General features: G+C 40.0%; 1 long non-coding RNA gene across 2 annotated transcripts in view; it reads right to left on the bottom strand.

The window, feature by feature from the left end:
- The window catches only part of LOC120395764, a 169,498-nt gene that overhangs the window by 28,533 nt on the left and 116,217 nt on the right, over positions 1-24,748 (bottom strand). The window contains exon 3 of one of the 2 annotated variants that reach the window (XR_005592773.1): positions 23,701-24,399. The exons of the other annotated variant lie outside the window; for it this stretch is intronic. This is a non-coding gene — a long non-coding RNA (uncharacterized LOC120395764). Of the gene's footprint in view, positions 1-23,700; positions 24,400-24,748 lie in introns of those variants that run through there. 2 annotated transcript variants of the gene reach the window in all.

Genomic DNA, 24,748 nt, shown 5'->3' with positions numbered 1-24,748 from the left:
TTGGCCATCCAAGGGCATAACACATAAATAAGTTTGTTTGTGTATGCTTTTATGCAGGTAAGTATGTTCATTAATGCATATGTGGCATCGGCCACTGTCGGAAGACAGGATACTGGGAGAGATGAACCATTGGTCTGATCCAGTATGGCCGTTATGCTCTTATGTGTGTGAGTGACTACACAAACACATTTAACATCTTAAGATATACTGCTCATAGCAGTCTATACAGGGTTAAGTCTGGTCTTTCTACTGACTTTCATCATTATTCAAGTATGAGAAAGGCCGCACAGACACAGCATATTTATTCAGCTGTTTAGCAAACAAAATACATAATTATGATACTGATTCCCAGCTAGTACTATAGCACTACATCCACAATACACTGCTTTAGAGAGTTATTTGATTGTATATGTTTCTTGTAGGCATTACTTAGACATATGCCCTATGTTCTGCAGTAATCATCATAAACAAAATTTATAATGATTAGTGTCCTTTTTGTTAAAATAATGTTATGTGTGCATAATTTCAAATATACTGGACAGAAATTTCCTGTGGATATCCCTAATTATAGGATCTGTTTGGCACAGGAAGTCTCTTTCCAAAACTGCTTTCTAATATTTGGAAAGAACATGATATTTTAGTTTGGCAAGAACTTCCACACTGATAGAAAACAGAAGCCTGCATTTTGGAATCAATCATAAATGAAATGCAGTATACTGAGGTGCTTTACAATAATAGCTTTTTCCCTTCCATTTTTCTCTTCATGAATAGAATATTAACAATAGAAATATTGTCATTTATATAAAAAAGTAAATACTCACATTTGACAAAATATCTTGGGAAACCATATTTCATAAATATGAATACTAATTGCCGCTGTTGTTCAAAGTCAAGCTTATTTCGAAGGTCTGGATAATCAGTAGACTGTTTCACCTTTCTGTGAATACCTAATGAAACACTAAAGGCTTGCTTCTAAGCAAATCAGCTGCTGTCAAGAGATTTTCATTACTTCAGACATTGACTAAGTTATCCTATGTTTTACCATACTCTCATTTGCTTTGAAGTGCTGATATGTGTCCTTTAAAACATATCTCTGCAGAAATATCTATTACAGTGCATGAAAAGAAAGGTGGGAAACACTGTCAACTTTTTCAACATACCTGAACCAAAGTTTTTGAGTTGCTGTGTATTTATTTAGTGCCAAGTGGTTATTTGCATTATTTTACATGCTTGTTTTTCTCACTAAAAATTGAAAAACTCCCTTAAACACACAGGAGGAATGTCACTCTATTGTTATCTAGGCATTTCTTATAACAGTTTGCCATGTACTGCCATTGGTCCACATATTGATACAGGGGAATAAGCCTTTATAAAAAAAAAAAGTCTGTACTGGTTTTAGTACAACTATTATTTACCCACTGAATAGTGAATAAAAGGCATTCTCAGTTGTTCCCTTAACTATTTATAAAACAAACATGCAAACAAAAATAAAATCCTAGTGTTAACTCCTGGCTCAAACCTGTAGCACATGCTGTATAGGGTTTTATTTTCCTGCTTTCAAAAAAGCATCTTATTCTTTTTTTTTATTTCGTCTTCAGAGCTATGAAATCAATCATTTTTGCTTCATGAGCAGGCCATAGAATTCTTATTCTAACCATCAGATATTTAAATCGAGTGCATCTATTCTAATCACAGCACCATGATGTGTAAACTCCTGTCACAGCAATTCTTCCTTGTTGAACTATTTGCCAACTTTCTATAGTGGGGCTTTATCCAACTCCCAGTGAAGTCCCAGGGAATAGAAATAGGCTTTTAGGGATATCCTACACTATTCCTGTGCTCCCTTCCTTTTATTTTTTACATTTATTAATTTATTGGAGATTGCACCATGAAAAGGCTACTATTTTAATAAGAAATCCATACTGCACTAGATTTTCACTTAAAATCCCATTAATCTCTGGTGATTTCTTTCCCAAAACAACAAATCTTTCCATGGAAAATAGTGGAATTATCCTGTCTTGTGCATTTAGGGCCCAGTTCTGAGATTTGCTGAGCACATCCAACATGGTACAGAGAAGCCCTCTGCTTTCACTACCCTCAACAGGAGTTCAGAGCACTCAGCACCACACAGGTGTCATGGGCACATAATTTCAGATACAGCAGATGGAAGCAGTGTTTCAAAAACTGCCTGTTAGGCATAATCCTGTATACCTTACAATCCCAGAACTCCTAATAAAGTCAGTAACCATACTGAGTGTTCAAAAAAAATGGATAGTAGGACCCTCAATGCAATACTATTGCAATTTCCTTTTTTTCTTTTTAATGTGAGGGCTTTTACTATGTAAGATACAGGTGTCTACATGCAATTTATTGACTATAGAAAATATAAGCTAGAAAAATTTCTAGCACAATGTCCTTTCTCTCTTCATTCCCCTCTTCTCTCTCTCCTTTAATTTCACTTAGAACCACGAAAAATGCAAGTCTTCTAAGTGTTCCTTTAAATCAATATTTTAATTTAGTACAATTCTGCTGATCTAACAAGATTATTTGACTGACTACCAACTAGCAAAACAGACAGCAAAAAAAGAAGTAAATCCAATGAGCCCCAATCTGATGGAGCTAATTGGGTACTGGTAGATAAGGTGGGACTTCTGTGTTTTTACTGCATTGGGGATAATAAATTAACCATATTTGCCAAGTACAATATGAAAGTAAATAAGGCCTGAGTCAACAAGCTACTTAGGTGTATATTTAAATACAGTAGTCCCACTGAAGTCAGTGGGACTGCTCATATGCTTCAAGTTAGGCATGTACATTCTGAATCTGAATGCTCCCCACACTATTATATGTTGCCTAGAGCATGAACACGACCTACTAAAAGACTGTCTTCTTCTAGCCTTGCTTCCATCTATATGGAGCTGGCTATTCGAGTTGTCCTCCTCCATTCCAGTCTGCCTGGAAGTAGTTCCTTGGAAACTCTGCAGCCAGTCAAATCCTTTTATATGACATCCATCCAATCAGTTTTGATGGGCCATGTGCACCTTCTGGGGTATCAAAGTCCACCCCCCACCCCGCATCCAGTTGGCATTTTCTGTGCCACTTCCCTGCAGCTGGCAAAGGAACCCAGACCCAACCGTTCATACAGAATCCAGGCCAGGGATCCTCCAATCAGCAGTCAAGGCCTGCACAGTCTCTAACCTCACTGCTCTTTCTCGGAGCTGCTTTCTACTCCACCTTCCACAGTCTCTCCTCTCCACCCTTCTGTGTAAACCCTTCCTTCAGAGCCAGGATCCCGGTTTCTCTTCCTGGGTTTCCTCCTTTTACCTCTCAGAAAGTGACTGTATAGTTCTACATTGCAGCCCCCTTTCTTTCTTTTTTTCTGGCAAAGCAGACTTTACTGAATAGTCTATAGCAGGGGTCGGCAACCTCTGGCACGCGGCTTGCCAGGCCAAGCACCCTGGCGGGCCGGGCCAGTTTGTTTACCTGCCGCATCTGCAGGTTCAGCCGATTGCGGCTCCCACTGGCCACGGTTCGCTGTCCCAGGCCAATGGGGGCGGTGGGAAGCCGCAGCCAGCACATCCCTCGGCCCGTGCCACTTCCCACCACCCCCATTGACCTGGGACGGCAAACCGCGGCCACTGGGAGCCGCGGTCCACCGAACCTGCTGATGCAGCAGGTAAACAAACTGGCCCGGCCAGTGTACCAGAGATTGCCGACCCCTGATCTATAGCCACCACTAACTAATTCCTTAGTACTTCGTGGTTTATATTCTCGTGCTCTGGCCTCTTTCTTTCAGATACCGTAACAATGCCTTTGCAATAAAACTCTATTTCCCTGAGCTTTTTACTAAATAATATTATTTTTGTTATCTGAAGATATTTAAGTTTCTCAAAAAGTGTTTTTTGTTTTTTTTTTTACCAAAGCCCTTACATGCCCATAAAAGATAATCAATGGTTTCTTCCACCTTACAGAGTACACATAGTCTTTTTTTTTTAAATAAACAGACACAAAATTTTTGTTTAAGCCAAAATGGCCAGTTAGTAAGCTAAACAAAAGCACTTCATTGGTCCTATCTAGGCCCTGAAGTATGTTGTTATTCTCAATGCTAGGGCATGATTCAAAAACTCATCTTCCTCTTTTTTCATTAATCCAGGGGTTTTTTTAGTCCCCTTTCTGCTGCAAACATCCAGGCTTTCTACTTTAGCCAGCTTCTCTCCCAGCCAGGCTTTATCAGCCACTAGTTATTTTCAGTCAAGTCAGACACTCCACCAGGTGCTGCCTATAACCCCTCCAGGGAGGGTACTGGTGAACACCCCATCCTAGGTACCACCTTCCCCAAATTGTTCATTCTGAGCACGGTCCATCCATGTACTCCCAAGCATCCATCTTAACATTTTCGTTTGGAGTGTGCAAAGTCAATTTTCACAGCTCTTCTCTCTCTCTCTCTCTCTCTCTCTAGTTTAAGTATTTGGTTTATTGTAATAGGTTTATAGATTTATATTAAAGTAAGTTTGGCTGTAATGCAAGAGACCTTCAGGCCATATCCTGTATGTTAAGCTAAGGCAAAGTTAGCATATCTATATTGAGACTTTTACCCAGAAAAGTAAAGTTGACCTATACCTTGTTATCTAAATAGATAAGTACCCACGCCCATGTCTATGAACTTTTATCTAGACCAATAGACAATGGAGAATTGCATGGGCGGGGGTTCAGTGTTGTACCCACAGACTTAACAAGTACATCACAGGAGACTGATGTTTGTACATACTTGTCATCAATACGTACATACATTAGCCTATCGGGTAAGCATACCCTAACATTTTGTGGGTGAGGAATGAAATTTGGGCATAGGAGGAAGGATTTCTGGCACTTTGCCCTATAAAAGAGGTGACCCAACTCGATAGAGTACTCCATTCTTACTTACTCCGCTCTATCATTTCTATTCTTACTTCTTCTATTTTTACTTTATCTCTCTATCTATTCTATCTCTCTACGATGACTGCTACTATTAGTAGGCTGTACTTGTTCTTCTTAAACTTTAAGTTTCAAGGGAACTAGGCTAAGCTTGGTTTCCCTAAGTTTTATTCTTTGTTTATTAGGTTTTGATTTTAAGTTTAAGTTAGTCAAGTAAACCCTAATTTTGTTTAGATAGCTTTTAACATTAAATTCTTTTAAGCACTGCATCCCTCACTCAAGAATTGAGAAACCTGAACCACAAGGTTGTTCCTGTGTCTCTTACCACCAAGTTATCCAGGAAGAGTGTGAGTATATTAACCAAAGCTTTGTTGCATATAATACTATATTATCATATGTATCTTTTGAATAGCAGTAATGCAATTGTAACTTTGTAATTGATTATTTTATCATTTACTTACTATTATTGATTTTAATAAAAAGTCTTTACGACTATATCTGTCTCAGTGTGAGCTTCCTGTCATACCCCTGAGGGTCCTTTGTAAATTCTGTGGAGCCTGATTCAGGACAAGAACTTTTAGCTTCTGATCAAACAGATTGGCGAGCCTAAAACCCACACTAATTAATATTAATGTTTAATGATTAACATTAATACAGTAAATTAAATCAAATAAAATTACATTAATAAATTAAATTCCCATATTATCCAAATTAAAATTATCAGTACACCCTAAATCAGGCTACAGTTGTAAGAGTAACCTTTTAGTTGTTTACTGATCTACTGTGAGGAAACTGCAGTTACCCCTAGTGGTGGTTAATCTTAGCAATGTGAGTGAAGTTTGCTTCTGGATTTGTAATTTGATATTGTGTTTATTAAAGTTTTTTGTCAAGGGAGAGCATACAATAGGCGCTTTCTTGTCTGCTATATAAATCTAAATATACAATATATACATAAAATTAAACTATATTAATCAATTAGATCAATAACATTCTATAGTATACTAATGCAATACAAAGGCATTACAACTAGCAAAATGGTAACAGATAATTAAATAGCTTTTGCACTGAAACAGCACCTTTCAGGCTAGGTATCTTAAGTTGCGGTACACAGGAAAAAAGTTAAAATCCTTACAAAGAACATTTTAGCTCAATAAAATGCCTGGGAGATTATAATGGACCAAATAGTCTTCTGGTTGTTGTTTTTTAGTAATAAAAGAAAATTAAAAAGCTTTTTATAAAAATAAAGCACAAATCTCAGAGAAAAAATACACTTTATGTTCTAATCTTCAAATAAATACTACAGAAATGCTAGAATGGGGAAAAAACTTAGTTAAAAATCTGGTGTGTAAACCAAACAGTCACCATGAAGCATTTGCTGCAAAAATCCAGAATGTTAAGACACACTGTGGATTACTGATTTTTGCACTTTAATTTTTAAATGAGCTTAGACATCTGTGAAATTTAAACCCCAGGGCCAACAATTTCTGTGACACTATGTTAAAAAAAGAATAAAGCTTTGACATGCAAATTCCAGTTTTACATTGTGTCAGAGCAGGTAACCTTGTGAACAACCTTCATATAGGCCAGCCCTCTCCACTCTGACTGATGTCTCCCATATGGATCTTTTCCTTCTCTCCTTCTTTCCAATCAAGTTGACAGCAATTCTCAGTTCATTTTCTAAAAAGACTGATAAAAACTAGGCTGGACCTGGACCTGTTATGAACATCCCATATACTTTTGCTACTTATATTTTTTTCATTTGGAGATAAGCAGCTACATTGCACTAGGTGATCTTAGCATGTGATGTGTTATTACAGAAAAAAAGGGTATTGCAAATGTCAGTTTATTACTGGGTCATTAAAGTCAGGTCATGATATTTGAGAATTTGATGTTTTTAACCTTTTCAGGAGTTAACCAATACACATTACTGGGTTTATTTGTTGTTTTGCTTAAAGAGTTTTATTTATCTTTGGATGTAGAAGCACATATGCACTAAAAAGCAGTGTCATGAAAAATTAGGTTACGTTAGATAAACTCTGCATGTATTGTTAACTTTTATGGAATCATTTTCACTAGTTGTTCTGAGATTTCCTCAGTTATTTCAGAGGAATAACTTTTAACTTCATATGTACAGAAAGAAATATTCAAGTCATTTCCCACCAGTAGAAACTGAGTGTTGTCTTCTTGTGAATGGCTCCTGCCTTATCTATTCCTATTTCAAATCATAGAATCATAAAATCATGGAAGATGAGAGTTGGAAGAGACCTCAGGAAGTCATCTAGTCCAAACCCCTGCTCAAAGCAGGACCAACCCCAACTAAATCATCCCAGCCAGGGTTTTGTCAAGCTGAGCCTTAAAAACCTCTACGGATGGAGATTCCACCACCTCCCTAGGTAACCCATTCCAGTGCTTCACCATCCTCCTAGTGAAATAGTGTTTCCTAACATCCAACCTAGACCTCCCCTACTGCAACTTGAGACCATTGCTCCTTGTTCTGTCATCTATCACCACTGGGAACAGCCAAGCTTCATCCTCTTTGGAACCCCCTTTCAAGTAGTTAAAGGCTGATATCAAATCAGCTTCACTCTTCTCTTCTGCAGACTAAATAAACCCAGTTCCCTCAGCCTCCCTCATAAATCATGTGCCCCAGTCCCCTGATAATTTTTGTTGCCCTCCGCTGGACTCTCTCCAATTTGTCCACATCTTTTCTGTAGTGAGGGGCCCCCAAACCGGATGAAATACTCCAGATGTTGCCTCACCAGTACTGAATAGGGGGGATGTAACGGGCCGGACTCACCCCTGTGGCGCCTCCTACTGGTCATCCTTGGGAATTAGCTCAGTCCAGCGTTCGGAGCGCCCTCTGCAGGCCGGTGATCCACCTGTCTTCTCCTGGCCCCCATGTCCCTCCCAGGACCCCGGTGCCCCTTTAACTGGATCTCCCCCTCCCAGGGGAACCCCCACTCTACTATCCCCACTTTGCCTCAGTATTGGCCACTGCCAGTCATTCTCTAGCCCCACGTCCTGGGGCAGACTGCAGTATCAGCCTGTTCATCACTGGCAAGGAGGGTTTGGACCTGCTGCCTTGGCCTACCCCTGGGCTGCCTCCTGCAACCCCCAGTACCTGTTAGCCCTCTGCTAGGCCGCAGACTGAGGCTTTCCAGGCTGGAGCTCTCCAGCTCCTCAGACTTTCCCCAGCCCTGCTCCACTCAGGTACTCTATCTCTGCTCCCTGCAGCCAGGCCCATCTCCTTCTGAATACAGAGAGAGACTGTGTTCCTTCTGGCTTCCCTGGCCTACTTATAAGGCCCTGTAGCTCTGTTTGGGGCGTGGCCCCAGCTGCAGCGACTTCTCCAATCAGCCCAGCCTAAAGCCCCTTCCCTGGGCTGTTTTAAAGCCCCAAAAGGGCAGGTGTGGGTAGCCACCCCGCTACAGGGGAATAATCACTTCCCTCAATCTGCTGGCAATGTTCCTACTAATGAAGCCCACTATGCCATTAGCCTTCTTGGCAACAAGGGCACACTGCTGACTCATATCCAGTTTCTCATCTACTGTAATATCCAGGTCCTTTTCTGCAGAACTGCCACTTAGTCAGTTGGTCCCCAGCCTGCATCAGTGATAGGATTATTCTTTATTCTTAAGTGCAGGACTCTGCAGTTGTCCTTGTTGAACCTCATCAGATTTCTTTTGACACAATCCGCCAATTGGTATAGGTCACTCTGGACCCTATTGCTACACTACAGCGTATCTACCTCTCCCCCCCAGTTTAGTGTCATCTGCAAACTTACTGAGGGCAGAATCCATCCCATCATCCAGATCATTAATGAAGATGTCGCACATAAACAGCCCCAGGACTGACCCCTGAGGAACTGCGCTCGATACCAGCTGCCAACTAGACATTGAGCCATTGATCACTACCCATTGAGCCCAATGATCTAGCCAGCTTTCTATCCACCTTCTAGTCCATTCATCCAATCCATACTTTGCTAAAGTCAAGGTATATCACGTCCACCACTTTCTCTGTATCCATAGAGACACTTAGCTCATCATAGAAGGCAATCAGGTTGGCAAGGCATGACTTGCCCTTGGTGAATCCATGTTGACTGTTCCTGATCACCTTCCTCTCCTCCAAGTGCTTCAAAATAGATTCCTTGAGGACCTGCTCCATGATTTTTCTGGGGACTGAGGTGAGGCTGACCTGTCTGTAGTTCCCCACATTCTCTTTCCCTTTTTAAAAGATGGGCACTATATTTGCCTTTTTCCAATCATCTGAAACCTCCCCCAATCACCATGAGTTTGCAAAGATAATGGCCAATGGCTCTGCAATTGCACCAGCCAACTCCCTCAGCACCCTCAGATGCATTGCATCTGGCACCATGGACTTGTGCATGTCCCACTTTTCTAAATAGTCCTTAACCTGTTCTTTCATCACTGAGGGCTGCACACCTCCTCCCCATACTGTGCTGCCCAGTGCAGCAGTCTGGGAGCTGACCTTGTCTGTGAAGACTGAGGCAAAAAAAAGCATTGAGTATTTCAGCTTTTTCCACATCATCTGTCATTAGGTTGCCTCCCCCATTCAGTAAACATCTCTCACTTTCCCTGTTCTTCTTCTTGTTGCAAACATACCTGTAGAAACCCTTCTTGTTACACTTCACATCCCTTGCTAGCTACAACTCCAATTGTGCTTTGGCCTTTCTGATTACACCCATGCATGCTCAAGCAATATTTTTATACTCCTCCCTAGTCATCTGTCCAAGTTTCCATTGCTTGTAAGCTTCCTTTTTGTGGTTAAGCTCACTAAAGATTTCTCTGTTAAGCCAAGCTGGTCGCCTGCCATATTTACTATTCTTTCTGCACATTGGGATGGTTTGTTCCTGCACCCTCAATGAGGCTTCTTTAAAATACAGCCAGCTCTCCTGACCTGGACTCCTTCTCCCCACCCCCATATTAGCCTCCCAGGGGATCCTGCCCATCAGTTCACTGAGGGAGTCAAAGTCTGCTTTTCTGAAGTCCAGGGTCTATATTCTGCTGCTCACCGTTCTTCCTTTTATCAGGATCCTGAACTTGACCCATCATGGTCACTGCTGCCCAGGTTGCTACACACTTCTACTTCCCCTACCAATTCTTCCCTGTTGGTGAGCAGCAGATCAAGAGGAGCATGGCCCCTAGTTGGTTCCTCCAGCACTTGCACCAGGAAGTTGTCCCCAACACTCTCCAAAAACTTCCTGGATTGTCTGTGCACCGCTGTCTTGCTCTCCCAGCAGATGTCAGGGTGACTGAAGTCCCCCATGAGAACCCAGTGCCTGTGATCTGGAAACTTCTGTTAACTGTCTGAAGGAAGTCCCATCTACATCATTCTCCTGGTCCTGTGGTCTATAGCAGATGCTCAGCATGACATCGTCCTTGTTGCTCTCAACTTTAAACTTAACCCAAAGTCTCTCAACAGGCTTTTTTCCAATTTCATACTGGAGCTCTGAGCAATCATACTGCTCCCTTACATACAGTGCAACTCCTCCACCTTTTCTCCCCGATCTGTCCTTCCTGAACAGTTTATACCCATCCATGACAGTGCTCCAATCATGTGAATTACCCAACCAAGTCTCTGTTATTCCAGTCCCATCATATTTTCTTGACTGTGCCAGGACTTCCAATTTTTCCTGCTTGTTTCCCAGGCTTCTTGCATTCGTATACAGACACCTAAGATAACTAGCCAATTGCCCTGTTTTCTCAGTATGAATCAGGAGGCCTCCCCTGTTGCACCTCCTCCTTGTATTTCATCCTGGTATCCCACTTCCCCACTTATGTCAGGGCTTAGGTTTCCATTCCCCGGTGAACCTAGTTTAAAGCCGTCCTCACTCGGTTAGCAAGCCTGCCTGCGAAGATGCTCTTCCCTCTCTTTGTTAGGGGATCCCATCTCTTCCTAACACTCTTTCTTCCTGGAGCAACATACCATGGTTGAAGAATCCAAAGCCCTCTCTCTGACACCACCTGTCAGATCTAAATCAACTGGAAAAAGACTATTCTTCATTCTAACAATTAAATGTGACTATTCAATAAAATAATTTAATTTGAAAATGGGGGTATCAGGATCTGGATTCATATTAGGTTAAGAGTCCATTTGAGGATAAATCAAGTCTCGTGTTCACATGAAAAGGCACCAAATTGCGAGTTTTCTTCATGCGATTTCAGCCCCAAGTGATAGTCATCTCACTATTCTTGCAAGATTTCCACCATCTTGGTTCTGCAAAGATTTCAAGTGCATGCAGACAGAAACCAGAAAATAGGCCCCTTGCTGACAGGGGCGGCTCTACAAATTTGGCCGCCCCAAGCAATGATGCCCGGGAGGCGCCCCCAAGCCGCGGGAGCAGCGGACCTGCCGCGGGCATGACTGCGGAGGGTCCGCTGGTCGCGCGGCTCAGCTGGACCTTCTGCAGCTGCGGGCGGTACGCTGGTCCGGCGGCTCCGGTTGAGCTGCCGCAGTCATGCCTGCGGGAGGTCCAGCCGAGCCGCGGGACGAGCGCCCCCTCCGCAGTCATGCCTGCGGCAGGTCCGGTCGTCCCCGGGCTCCGGTGGACCTCCCGCAGGCATGACTGCGGCAGGTCCACCGGCCCAGCCTGCCGCCCCCCTGGGAAAGGGCCGCCCCAGGCGGCTGCTTGCCCCGCTGGGCTCTAGAGCCGCCCCTGCTTGCTGATTTTGATCTGACCTGGAGTCAAAACTCAATGGGAGTGGGATCCAGAATGGTGGATTTGAACCCCAAATCCTTCCTCCATTCTGAAATTCAAATGGTTTTGGACATGAAGTGCTGGTTTTGGTCCTTTCTTGTTCTGAATCACTCACAAACGATCTTATAAGTTCTTGACCCCCCCTCCACAGAAGTTACATATAACGCAGGCTACATGGTATTTGAGGTACCATGCATCAGAAGGTCATGTACATCTGTATTCTCCTGCCAAATATGGAAGAGTATACGTAAAAAGAGTAGAAGTCACTGAGTTTTTCTAACTCTATATTATTTAAAAGGTTCTGACTTTAATTTTCAAAAAAATAGGTTTGATGAAAAATGTTCACAACCTCCTACGAGACATCATTTTTAGCTGCTAATGAGATAATGTTCCAGAAGGCCTAGTAAAATGCACATATATAAAAGTACTACTAACATCCTGACTTAAAAAGAATAAAGGGAATTGATCAAGGGTCCCAGTGAAATATATGTTAACTGTATCTTGTAGCTATTAATCACATATAGTGAATAACACCATTGGTATGTGGGCTAAATGCAAGTCCAACACCAGGAATTGAGTTTCTTCCAACTCTAAAAAAAGAGTATTTACTGTATTGGTGCTATTGAAACCTACCTATAAGATGCAGTTGACAATGTAATACTAGAGAGAACTGCTTGTATACCTTTTCTGCACTATAGATGAACGCCCTGGAAAACATTCTGCAGCAACAGAATATCCACAATTATGCAATAGAAAGGCTAGATATCCAATCTGTTTAAACCAGTCAAGCAGTTCTCAACCCTAAACTACCTACTGTACATGATTGCAGTATGATAGTCATCACTTATTTGTGAAAGAAATTGCATAAAATTATCACACAGCATAAGCAAACAAGTAGCAAAAATAACATGACAGTGATGATTCTGAAGCAGTCAGGAAGAGCTGAACTCCAGCAGAGAATTGTTACTATGTTGAGAAGGTGAATGGGTGAATTTTGAGTAGGTTTATTTTTTTAAGGGAAGACTTTGCTTCTTATTAGCAAAGTAAACTCTGCTCTCAATTGCTGAATGCAACACAAGTAGCCACAAAGAGCTAGTACTGCACAAAGCCTGCAGCAGGAAAGATAGTCTCTTTGAACCACCTCGTGAGGTATATTATTGTTTCCACTACTCTTAATGTGGGTATGTTTACCCCAGTATGCAGACACACACAATATTCCACCTCACTGGAGCCTTTTCTATACTAGGTTTAATTTTTTTCTTGAAATATCACAGCAATCCTACCACTAGTGCAGTGTCCGTGGTGGTAGACGGTGGGAGCGCTAGTGAAGACAGGGTTCTCATAGCCACTCCACTGACATTTTAATCTCTTTGTCCCTTATACCTGTTTGCAGCAAGGTACACAACATGATGCTTAAAACAACAGTGTAGCAGAAGCCTAGTCTGTACTGACACATCCTTTTCCTGAAATCCATCTCCCTCCTCCCTTGCTTCTCACTGTGTGTTTTGGCCCACAGAGCCTATCAAGGTAATAGGATTTGTTTACAGCTTGATCCAACTCTCTTTTGAGGTCTTTTCAGAATCTTTCCATTTCCTTTAACAGGAGTTGGATTGGGCCCTTATGTAGCCTTGGCCCATTAATCTGAACCATTATTGTATTGGGAGGAACTTCAGGGTTTTAATTCCTTCTGCAAGGGATGATCCTCCTGCCAGATTTCAGAGGTAAACCATTTCAACTAACAACATTTTAATCACTTCTTCCACAGTATCTAATTGTTGACTGCTCTAACAGGCAGTTTCAGCGGGTGCATTTCCATCAAAAATAATTTCACTAGATCGTCTACATAATTGAATTGACTGAGTTCTGCTGCATCATGATGTTTTCTTTCATTATAATGACAGCTGTGATATATTACAAGTCGGTGACTTGTAGTAGTAGGAAAAAGTGAAAAAAACTCTGTAAGAAAAAAGCTTTCCATTTGAACAATAATTCTTTAAACCAAACAGCAAACAAGAAAGCTGTGACCCCATGCTACAGTAGACAAATAAATATGAAATGTTGAATATTTTTGTTTATGAATTACCTGGATTGTTTTTTGGCCATAAACATATAATTAGTCCAAAAATACTTTTGACGTAATAAACTGTCTCAAAATGATATGCCATATGGAAATAGAATAAACACTGACACATTAGAGAAACATACTGTGTTTCTTGGTTTGGCATCAAACCAAGCATACTGAAGCTCTGTCTGTTAGGTGTGAATGAATTTTACTTTAGTATTTGCCATGTTCTTTTACTTTAATTGTTATCAGGAACACCTATCTCAGAGCAAGATGAAGTTAATATAAATAGAATGTAAAATATGAATCATTCTAATGCCACATTGTGTAAAGTTAACACATAACCTTTTAGAATTTGTGTTTAACAATTAACAAAATTGCTACATCTTAAGCAAGGCATATGGAGCAATGTACAGTGATTACTTCTAACTGTTCTGCTCAAGGACATCACTATAGTTTCAGCATTATGCTATCTTTAGACATAGTATGTGTCTGTATTGCAATGGATTATGTCCATACATATGGGGACTAATGTTCAAAATAATTTATGATCGAAAAAATTCTGCCCTGAATATTACACCTTCCTGACACACCATAACACTCATTTCCCATTGTGAAGATATGATTGCAAATAGAATGGAAAAGTAATGTGCCAAAGGTATATATGCTGTATATATGCAGTCAAACTGCAGTTCTATTAAGTGAGTAATAAGCAAGAAAGGCAGTGGGTGGGGCTTGGGGGGATAGTTTAAAGCTATTCCTGTGATTGCACTGACATGTACAATGTGCATCCAATGAAGATCTTCTAAGATCTAATGGGAGAAAGTCAGACACTGTATTTTTACAATATTGAGATTTGATTTTAAAAAGTCAAAGGTTTTTGCCATATTGTATACTGAGTAACAGAGTCAATGCCAAAACTGTTATTATCATATTCACAAAAATAGAGCGTAGTAAAATGAAGACATCAATGTACTCTTTAGACTGTCTTTTTTAATTGAATAATATTTGCTAACCAAAAAGAATCACAGTTTCATTAAACACTTGAATCTGAACTTTGGTTGATTGCTTCTGGGCCACCTTTGAACTCTCACTGTCTTGACTAATGGAGCTTAGGTTCCAAAATCACTTAGGGCCTTTTGAAAATTTTACCTTAAGCAAGCAATCTGCTGATAACTAGAGCAGGGGAAGCTAAGCACATATACAATTAAAACACAGACCTAAAACACCTCCCCTGTGACCTGTGCGCACTCATTAGAATCTGTGGCTTCTGGTCATTTTCACTAATGTGCTTTGTGTATCTTTTTAACCCATATTTTTATTCCACAATTCTTCCATGTACGCATATACCATAACAGAAATCTCAGTACAATGTACTCATGTGTATGTGATCATGGGCTCCTGGTGGTGAACTACGTAGTACCAGTGAACATACACATGATCCTTCTTCACTCACTAAGCTACAGAGCCCTGCTGCTTTAACTCACTGTTTTTTGTTCTCAGTGATATGTAAATCTGTGTTCTTTGGGGGGAGGGGGAAATGGTGAGATATCATCACATATTAAATTTGTGAACTATCGTTAAACCATTATCTACCCATGAAGCAAAAACTAGTAGTTTCACCAGAGTCTAAAGGTATCAGTTACGCAACTATTATAAGCCCAATTGTTGTCTCATTTCAAATTCAAAGAGCATGAAAACTGCCTATACTTTTCCAACTGTTCATCTTCTGTCTAATGATGGGAAAGGAAAGTGGATGAAAAAGAAGGGAAAATTTGTTTTAAAAGTAATTGTGAGGAGAATGTATCTAGAACAGAATTCTCAGTGAGTTTGAGCAGAATGCTGTCAGACATTCAACTATGTCATTTTAACTGCCTAGACAATGTTTTAACCCATGTGGGAAGAGCAGCCTCTTCATTGCAAACTTTAGGCCAAATCCTGATGAAAATGAATGATTTGCACTCAACTTTCTCTGCCTCCAAAGTGCAGATGGATTCATAGGGAGAGCCTGTCAATTCTTACTCTATATTTAGCTATACTTCTGTCTATGGGGTGAGTTCTTCCTTTCTTCATTCAGTAATACATTGAATGGGTAGTGACCAATCTGACCTTTAATCCACTCCATGAGCAGAAAAATAAAATTAAATAGGAATACACACCTGCTTTAATAAGTTATGTTAGTGGAAACCTTGACCAAGCACCATGAGATAAAGTTTAGGATATTTCAACATCCATCTTTGCGTAGGTAGAGCAGGTAGTTTTAATATGACAGCACATGAGCTTTCAGGATCTGAAGTGCTTTATATAGAATCTACCAGTTGACGAATTTTGTAAGGACACAATCATTCATTTTCAACTTTGCCACTAGACATTTGGTCATCTCTGTTTCAAGCTGCATTACCACAAGTAAAATTAGAATCATCTGTGCTTTAAGTTTCAGGGCACCTTCTGTGCACTACCTCCTGTTACATATTCATTAATCTTCACAATAGGATTATTTGAAGAAAACCATATCATATTTCCTATTTCAACACCTTATTTTGATTTTTACATTTAAATGTATTATCCAACATACATCAGGTAGTATGTTTATTAGAAGACTTACAATGTTACCTACAGATGTCAGAGTGAGAGAATTTATACTTGTTAAGTATGTTTATGTGGCATCCATGATGTTTGGGTATGCCTATTTTAAATAGCTTTATTGTGCTAAATGGAATATTCAGTTTCAAATATTTAGACCAAAGTTTCAAACCTTCCTTATCAGGCCTCCATTTTGTGAGTGCAAAATTGCTACATTATTTGTGCCTGAAATATAGGCCATTTGGCTATTTGTGCCTCTATGTGCACCCACAGATCAGAGATCGTAGCCCAGGGTTTCTCAAACAGGGGTTGCTGCTTGTGTAGGGAAAGCCCCTGGCAGGCCAGGCCGATGTGTATACCTGCCCCGTCCGCAGGTCCGGCCGATCACGGCTCCCACTGGCCGCGGATCGATGCTCTGGGCGAATGGGGGCTGCTGAAAGCAGCGCCAGGGGCTTTCCCTACACAAGCGGCAACCCCTGTTTGAGAAACCCTGTCATAGCCACACTGGGCCTGATCCAACTCCCATTGAAGTCAGTGTGAGCCTTTCCATTGACCTTAATGGGAACTGGATTGGGCCCTAAGAGACCTGAATTACTGGCAGTGGCTCCAAAATGCATTCCTGGAGAAAAGGAGTTTGAAAATGTGGTATTGAAGTAGGAATTTTGTTACACCCTTCATGTAATTTTTGTAACAGTTTATAGATATTTTAGTGTGCCAATATTAACTGTCATAGGTTCCAAAATGCAAATCCTGTCTTAAAAAGTGAGACATTGATGAAACTCCCAGGGCAGACATAGGAACAAGCTAATTTATGTGACCCTTTCAATCTATCTTAAAAACTGATGTGCCATTTGTTTTCACTTTCGACCACACACCAGATGTGCTTTGATACACAACATGTTTGAACAGCTAATTAATATTTAAAACTGTCATTCTAGCATATTGTATGACAACACACATTTGGAATACACTGTAACATCCTTTGAATTAGTAGTACCTGTCAAATATAATGTTTAAAAAGTGAAATTCAGCCAACTGGTTAGCACTTGGTTGAGACGGCAATGAAGACCCCATGTTTTTCAACTTTAAGTAACAGCATATTTTCAGGTAAAAATGTGTATATATAAAGAATTCCATTGACTCAGTGCCCTCACTGAAGTATAACCAATATTGTTGTCATTCCTTCACTCAGAAAAGTGAATGGTCCCAGATTCACTTTCAAATATTTTAATTAAAAAAAAAACACCCCTTATTGTTGCAACAAAATAAATATACCTTCAGAACTTCCACTGGAAAAACTGTCAGTTAGGGTTATGGTTTATTTTTTCAAAGACTAAAAAGTTTATTTTAATTATATGTGGTTATTTTTCTTGAAACTGTCCTTAATGTTATATATTATTTTTAAATGTTAAACCAAGTATTTCCAGCTGAGGCAAAGGGAAATATAGTTGTAATTCAGTTTCTTCCTCAGAAAGAAAAACATTACATCTTTAATTTTGAAATGGTACTCAAGTTGAATAAATATTTAATAACTACAGAATTATATTCAGAGTAAACTACAGCTGAATGAGGAATTTGAGGATTTGTAACCTCTGGGGTACTATGTACTTAGGAAGGTGTTTGACAGAAGTGTTTCATCTAGGCAAACTTATTCAACAGTCACTCAGAAATTAAATACAATTTCACATTTTTGAGGAGCCCCAAATAGAAATGGGCCAGAGTGAAATACCTAATACCATCTGGAATGATGTTTTGTGAGTTCTTTAGCTGCAGGCAAAGTTTGCAAGAAAGAACCATTCAACTGCCAGACAATTCCAGGACAGATCTACCTTTATTTCAGGCTTCTATAGCACAGAGTAGTACCAGGGAACTAGAAGTGACCATCTCTGCAGTAGTCACCAATTGTTTTTAGCAGAAAATGAATAGAAAAGGTACTGCCATAATACTCAGTGGTTAGTTTCTGTTTTTATAGCAGCTCTTAGTGTTTAACAGTTCATTAAGTAAAGAAAGGCAGACATTCAGTAATACATCTGATTTTCTCAAGTTAGCCTTTATAACTGACATCTTCAAGAGGTTTTTTTGAGACACTAGATGTAATATCAACAATTGAGGAAGTATTAGCAGTACAATTCCTTCCTTAAGGAGTTGGCTGATGTTATATATTAGGGGCAACTTCCTCTTTTGTGATTTTCTCCTTTCTTAGAGAACCTTCATATAAGTTTCCAGAATATAATATTTAATTAACATTTACACTACTATATCCATAAGAACAACCATTAATAAAATAGTCGAGGGGGAAAACTGCTAAGTGTATCGTTCTTCAAATTTAAAAAATAATTACATTTCAATTTCATAGTTGCCAAATAACTGCAGCAGTAAATTATAACTTCTCAAATATAGAGTATCTAGTATTATATACAATATAACCCACAAGGCGGGTTTGTGGAGTTGTATATCTGAAAGGTATATGTGCCATAAATATCTGCTTTGTACGATAAAGGTCTAACAGAGGTATGTGGAGGTTTGACTGTCACCTGTAATGATAAACCATCGTGTGCTGTATAGACCCACAGGTATGGCCATGAAGGTAAGACTGTCAGAAGGCCAACTGGGTATCATAAAGGCCTACAGATATGCACATAGGGTTGATCACATAGAAAACAATTGCTTATTATAATATCAAGTTCAGTATAGCCATTCATTTAGGGCTAGTATTTCAATAGTTTATACTGATACCATAGTAAGCATCAAAAACTGGGTAAAAATTTAAATGGGGAGTAGTAGAATATTAATACTCAAATTCTAGCTAGACATTTCCAAAAGTAGAACAAACTTCCTTCTGTACCCTTCAAACAGCCAGAAACTCTTGTTTCATGGAGCTCACAATATAAGAGAAAGTGAGTATCAAAGTTTCTCCTGCCTAGACTGTTGAATACTGAGCTCAGTACTGGTTGGGTGCTGCCACCAATCCTGCAGTGTTATATATATTCTACTCAGAGAGAGAGAGAGCAAGCGAGAGAGAAAAGCACCTTGCCTTCTTTGGCATTGTAGATGCTGTATACCAGGGATCAGCAACCTCTGGCACACGGCTCGCCAGGGTAAGCACCCTGGCAGGCCGGGCTGGTTGGTTTACCTGCCGCATCCGCAGGTTTGGCCAATCGCAGCTCCCACTGGCCGCGGTTAACCGCTCCAGACCAATGGGGGCTGCGGGAAGCGGTGCGGGCCGAGGGATGTGTTGGCCACCGCTTCCCACAGCTGTCATTGGCCTGGAGCGTCAAACTGCGGCCAGTGGGAGCTGCGATCGGCTGAACATGCGAATGTGGCAGGTAAACAAAGTGGCCCGGCCCGCCAGGGTGCTTACCCTGGCGAGCTGCTTGCCAGAGGTTGCCAATCCCTGCTGTATACCCTGGCAATCAGCACAATATAAAACCAGATACTGTAATATAACAATATAAACCAAGGCAAGAGCACATCCATCTATCTATTTTAGGCACTTATTTAATCCCCATGACTATAGTATCTGAATGCCACCCCATCTATAATGTACTTCCTCTCAGAACCCCCTGAGAAGCTGGGAAACACTATCCTTCTTTCACATATGGGAAATTGAGGCAGAGATTCTAAGGCCCAGATTTCTAAAGGGATCTAGGCATCGCTCAGCTAATTAGAGCAATGCCTAACCCCTAGGCAACCAGCCACCTAGTGAAATTTTCAGTCTTGAAGGAGTTAGGCAGTTCTATGGCACCTATGCTACCTATGGAGTGTATGGACCTAGTTAAGCCAGGGCCGCCCGAGGGGGAGGTGGGCAAATGGGGCAATTTACCCCAGGCCCCGGACCCCACAGGGGCCCCCATGAGAATATAATATTCTATAGTTTTGCAACTTTTATTTATGGAAGGGGACCCTGAAATTGCTTTGCTCCAGGCCCCCTGAATCCTCTGGGTGGCCCTGAGTTAAGCACCCAAGGAAAAGATTTTCAGAAGCTGGCCAGCTGAGCAGGAGGCTGCCTTAGCTAGCCAGGAATGAAGTGCTAAAGAGAGGGGCAGGGAGCAGGGCTTAGAGAGAGAAAATGTCTGTGCATCTACATGGCGAAATTAGGTCCAGAATTTTAAAGGGATGTAGGTACCTAAATAGAGAGCTAGGCACCTAAGTGACTTGTTCAATATCACAACAGAAGTTGTGACCCTAGCCAATGGACCCCTTCTTCCTCTCACTGACCCTTTCTCTAATTAGTTTCAAAGGTCTGAGCATGGTTATACTTTAATTTATACAGTATTTCCTTCTATGTATACTATTCTTAGTCAAAAATTCTAATTTTGTTTTGCTCAAAGTTAACCCTACTGTCCATTTTGTAGCTCGGGAAATCACACATGTATCTTCTTGGCATAATTTCAGGGTTTTTTTAGCTTGAAGTTAAGCATCTGGACGATAGTTCTTCAAATGTCACAGCAGCAATCTCAATGAGCAGTGTTTTTATTTATTTATTTTTGTAATTTCTGGTGACTTCCTTCTTTAATGAAAGAATAATATATTGCACGGAGCACTGAATTTATTTTAATTCAGCTAGAATCCTGGCACTGCTGATCCTCAGGAATGTATTTTATTATACATGCATTTACCATTCATTAACAGCTTTAACTTTACTATAAATATTTCATTAATACTCTGTTGCCATCCAACACATTATTTAGGGTTCAGTAAAAGATCGTTTAAATATTTGTCTGACAAATTTAATCATTTCATAACTCAAGGGCTACTTTTCCAATTAACCATGCCTACATATAATTTGTTAGTACAACGTTCATATTGTTTCAACAATGCATTTGTAGTAATCTTTTTCTGGGGGAAAAAAGCTTCCTAGTATTCATTTGTACTCTTCCCAACACTCTTACTTATTTTTTAACTGGTCTCTTGATCGGGAAACTTCCAAGAAAACCTCAGGATTGCATTTTTTCCTTATGCAAAGAAAACACACACACACTATGAATGATTTTTGGTTTTTGATTAAGGCAAACAACAACAAGAACACAAGTAAACATTCCACAAAAGAGCACATTAAAGGATCCTTTATTGGCGGTAGTATCTCTCAGGACGACATAGCTATGATCTTTGCACAAGACAGAATTTTAGAAAAATAATTTTAGAAAATACAAAAAACAAAACATATCACAGTTTTTCTATATTAAATACATGATGATAGAGGAAGAGATGTTGGTGTTTTAGTAGACCACACTTTTCCCGCTGAAATCAATAATGGAGACCAGTGTACCTTATGGTATTAGGAGACATTGTGCCATTACAAGATCCATCTTTCAGATAAGATGTAATGTCCTTCCAATCAGTTATGGTCATTAAGGATGTTAAGGCCCTATTTGCATATATACAGGTATCCCAACCAAATTACAGTTTTGATAGTTACAGTGTGCTTACTGAAATACCCCCTGCACTTTCTGACTAAAGCTGCTGCTGCACACTGCTAAACAGTTGCCATCTTTCTCTTTGTGCCTTCATTTCAAGAAAAAATGAACTGTTTTCTATATGTTGTATGAAGTTTTGGAAGCCTTCCTTATCAAAAACAAGTTCTATATACATGTAAGGTAATTTTTAATATTAAAACTTTTTTTTTAATTATTTGTATGCTGCTCATGTTGCTGGGTGAAATCCTGGCTGCAGGGAAGTCAATGGGAATTTTGCCATTGACTGAACAGGCCCTAGGATAACACTCCTTATGCTTCCCAGAGGGAACTAGCTATTTTTTCCCACCACAAACTACTGTTACTGCTTCAAAGACCATTGCTTTTTTTGTTGCTTATTGTTCTCTCTTTCCATTTTTCCCTTCAGGCAGAATGAAGGAATGGTCTCCTCAAACTAATTTTACATTTTCAGTAAGGCCTTTATAAGCAGATATTTCCAGATGACATACCATTTATCAACCACTGAAGTTTCTTTGTGACCTAAAGTGATGAGTTTTTAGCTCTTTACAATGCATTACCTGAGTAGTCAAAAATGACAGCACTCCTGGATTCTCTGCCAAACACTTCTTATCCCATATACTGTATTTGTTGCTTATGTTATTTGAGCATAATTGTCCAGATCTCAATAAATGTGCATTAGGGAAGGGGAAGGATACTGAGGACCACTTAATGGGATACAGCATAGGGAACAGAACATGCTGTCAACACAACACAAAAAAACATACTATGTTAAGTAAATTTGAGTGGAAATTAATCCATCAACACACAACAGGTCACCACAACATGCTTATTCACTAGCTCTTTTGTCATATTAGCTGAACATCATATCACCAAAAATCTTAATAAGTTGGGGTCTCTCAATTTATAGCATGAATCATATACAAATATTGGCCAAAACTGACCTGTAAACACAAGAGCAGGCAGGTTACAGGAGCCTAAACTGCAACATCACTCCTCCCTCCCAACAATAAAGTTCAGCAGTCCCTCCCTTAACCAATAGAGTTTGGGGCTCTGCCTAAGGTGGCCAGTGACACAGCCCCAGAACACAGGACTTCCAGAACGGAATGGGCCCACACCTACCTATATGACCCCAACCCTGCCAGTGTGACCTTGCTTGCAAAGTGTGTATGAGGTTATGCCGTATCGAGGATGCCATTTTGCAGAGTGCACCACCTCATTTTGACCTTGCATGCACTGTGCCAGTGGGGACAGAGCAGTGCATGCTGCAAAATGGCTTACTTTGTGCATCCATGACAATAGTGGACAAAACTACATCTGGTTTTATATTGGTACTGGACCAAGACAAACCTTGCAAAAATAGAACTATCTGGCTTAAAACCAGCCTGCCTTGTTCTGTGGGCAGAGTGTTGGGCAAAACCAGGGGATCACTGTTGTATGCAACAAAGAAACATGGGTGTGGTTCGGGGGGGGTGTCAATGGGACGGCAGTTCCTCTGGGAATCCTAATTACATGTGTAGGGAAGTTTGATGGTACTATCAAGGGCCCAGTCCTCCATGCAGATGGCCCATGACAACTACTCCCCACCTCACAAAAAAACCAACAAAAAAACAAACCCTGACCAATCTGTGAGAGAAAATATATGGAGCTTTCACCTTTTGCCCTACCCATTCTAATTTGGCCCTTGGTATTTCGAATTTATATAGCTTTGAAGGTGACACTATATTTTATATCAAACCTTATTTAAGCAACATAATTTTTTGGTACTTTCTGCACTTTAATGATAAAGTTTCTATCACAAAGAACAAGAACCACCTCTACTCCTTTCACTGCAAAGTGAATTAATTCTGCTGCAGAATGAAGTAGAAATCTCCTTTTAATTTATTGTGGCCAATACATTGTACCTGCACTGTACATGTTTGTCATTTGCTTCTTCAAAACAAATGTTTCCATTATATGCAATAATTGTTCAAGATGTTAGACAGAAGCAGTTATAAAAACTGTTGTTATTCTTACTTACCATACTATGTAGTGTTGGGCACATTGGTGCAGATGAAATACAAACCAACATGATTCTCTGTATAAAGTAAATTAGATTTTCCCTCCATCCCCATTTTTGCACACCTATAAATAAGGTGTTGATTAAGAATCAATGAGGCTCAAGGACACCACAAACCCGGTGCTCCATCACACAGTTATGTATTTCCCAGTAGATGCACACAGAAGCTTAAAATGACCATTACAAGACTGTACAGCAGAATTGGGTGTGTGTGTTAGGGTGTTTTTCAACTTGTTTCTCTTTTCCTTCACTAACTTTCTTCCATTATGGTGTACAGATTGCAGTATTGTTTTTCTTCCTCTTTTTCAATGTTTTCCGTCAATTTTTTTTGCAATGTTAAATATGTTTTTGAAATTGGTCAGTATCCCTCCCCCCAAAACCAAACAAAAACAAAAAAACAAATCCTCTTTCATCCCTTTGGCCTCCAAAATATTTTTTCTGAGTTTGCCTCTCTCCACCTTCTTATCCTATTACTTTCTCTATCCTCTCAGATTACAGGGTATGAATCCACGTCAGTATCAATGGATCAATGCTTAATACACAACAGCTTCACATTTCTGAGTGTCAACCAGGCCCAAAATCAACTGAAGCAACAGACTCCCATGAGAAAGAATGTTCTTGTACTTCAGACCTGAAAAAAAAACCAAAGTCCTGTATAACTCAAAACCAGGCCTGTTCTCAAAAGATTTCCAGCCAAATTTTATTAAAGCAGATTCAGTTACAAAATGGAAAATAAAGGAGTTTAAAGAAAATGGTCATAAAATATTACCTACCCATAATGAGACCAAATATCTGAATTACTTCATAGATAGAATTATTATATAAGATTGGAAAAGCATCTGAACCCAAAGTTATTCAGTAACCAGACATTTCTCCATCATTCCTAATTCACCAAAGATGTTGAATGATCTTTCTGCTGTTTGATAGCAAATCAATCCTATTAACATTAACATTTCTGAATGTTTATGTACATATATTTG

Source organism: Mauremys reevesii, linkage group 1 (assembly GCF_016161935.1).
Source record: "Mauremys reevesii isolate NIE-2019 linkage group 1, ASM1616193v1, whole genome shotgun sequence".
NCBI lineage: Eukaryota > Metazoa > Chordata > Testudines > Geoemydidae > Mauremys > Mauremys reevesii.
The sequence above is the reverse complement of the archived record's forward strand: the minus strand, read 5'-3'. Positions and strand labels throughout refer to the sequence as shown.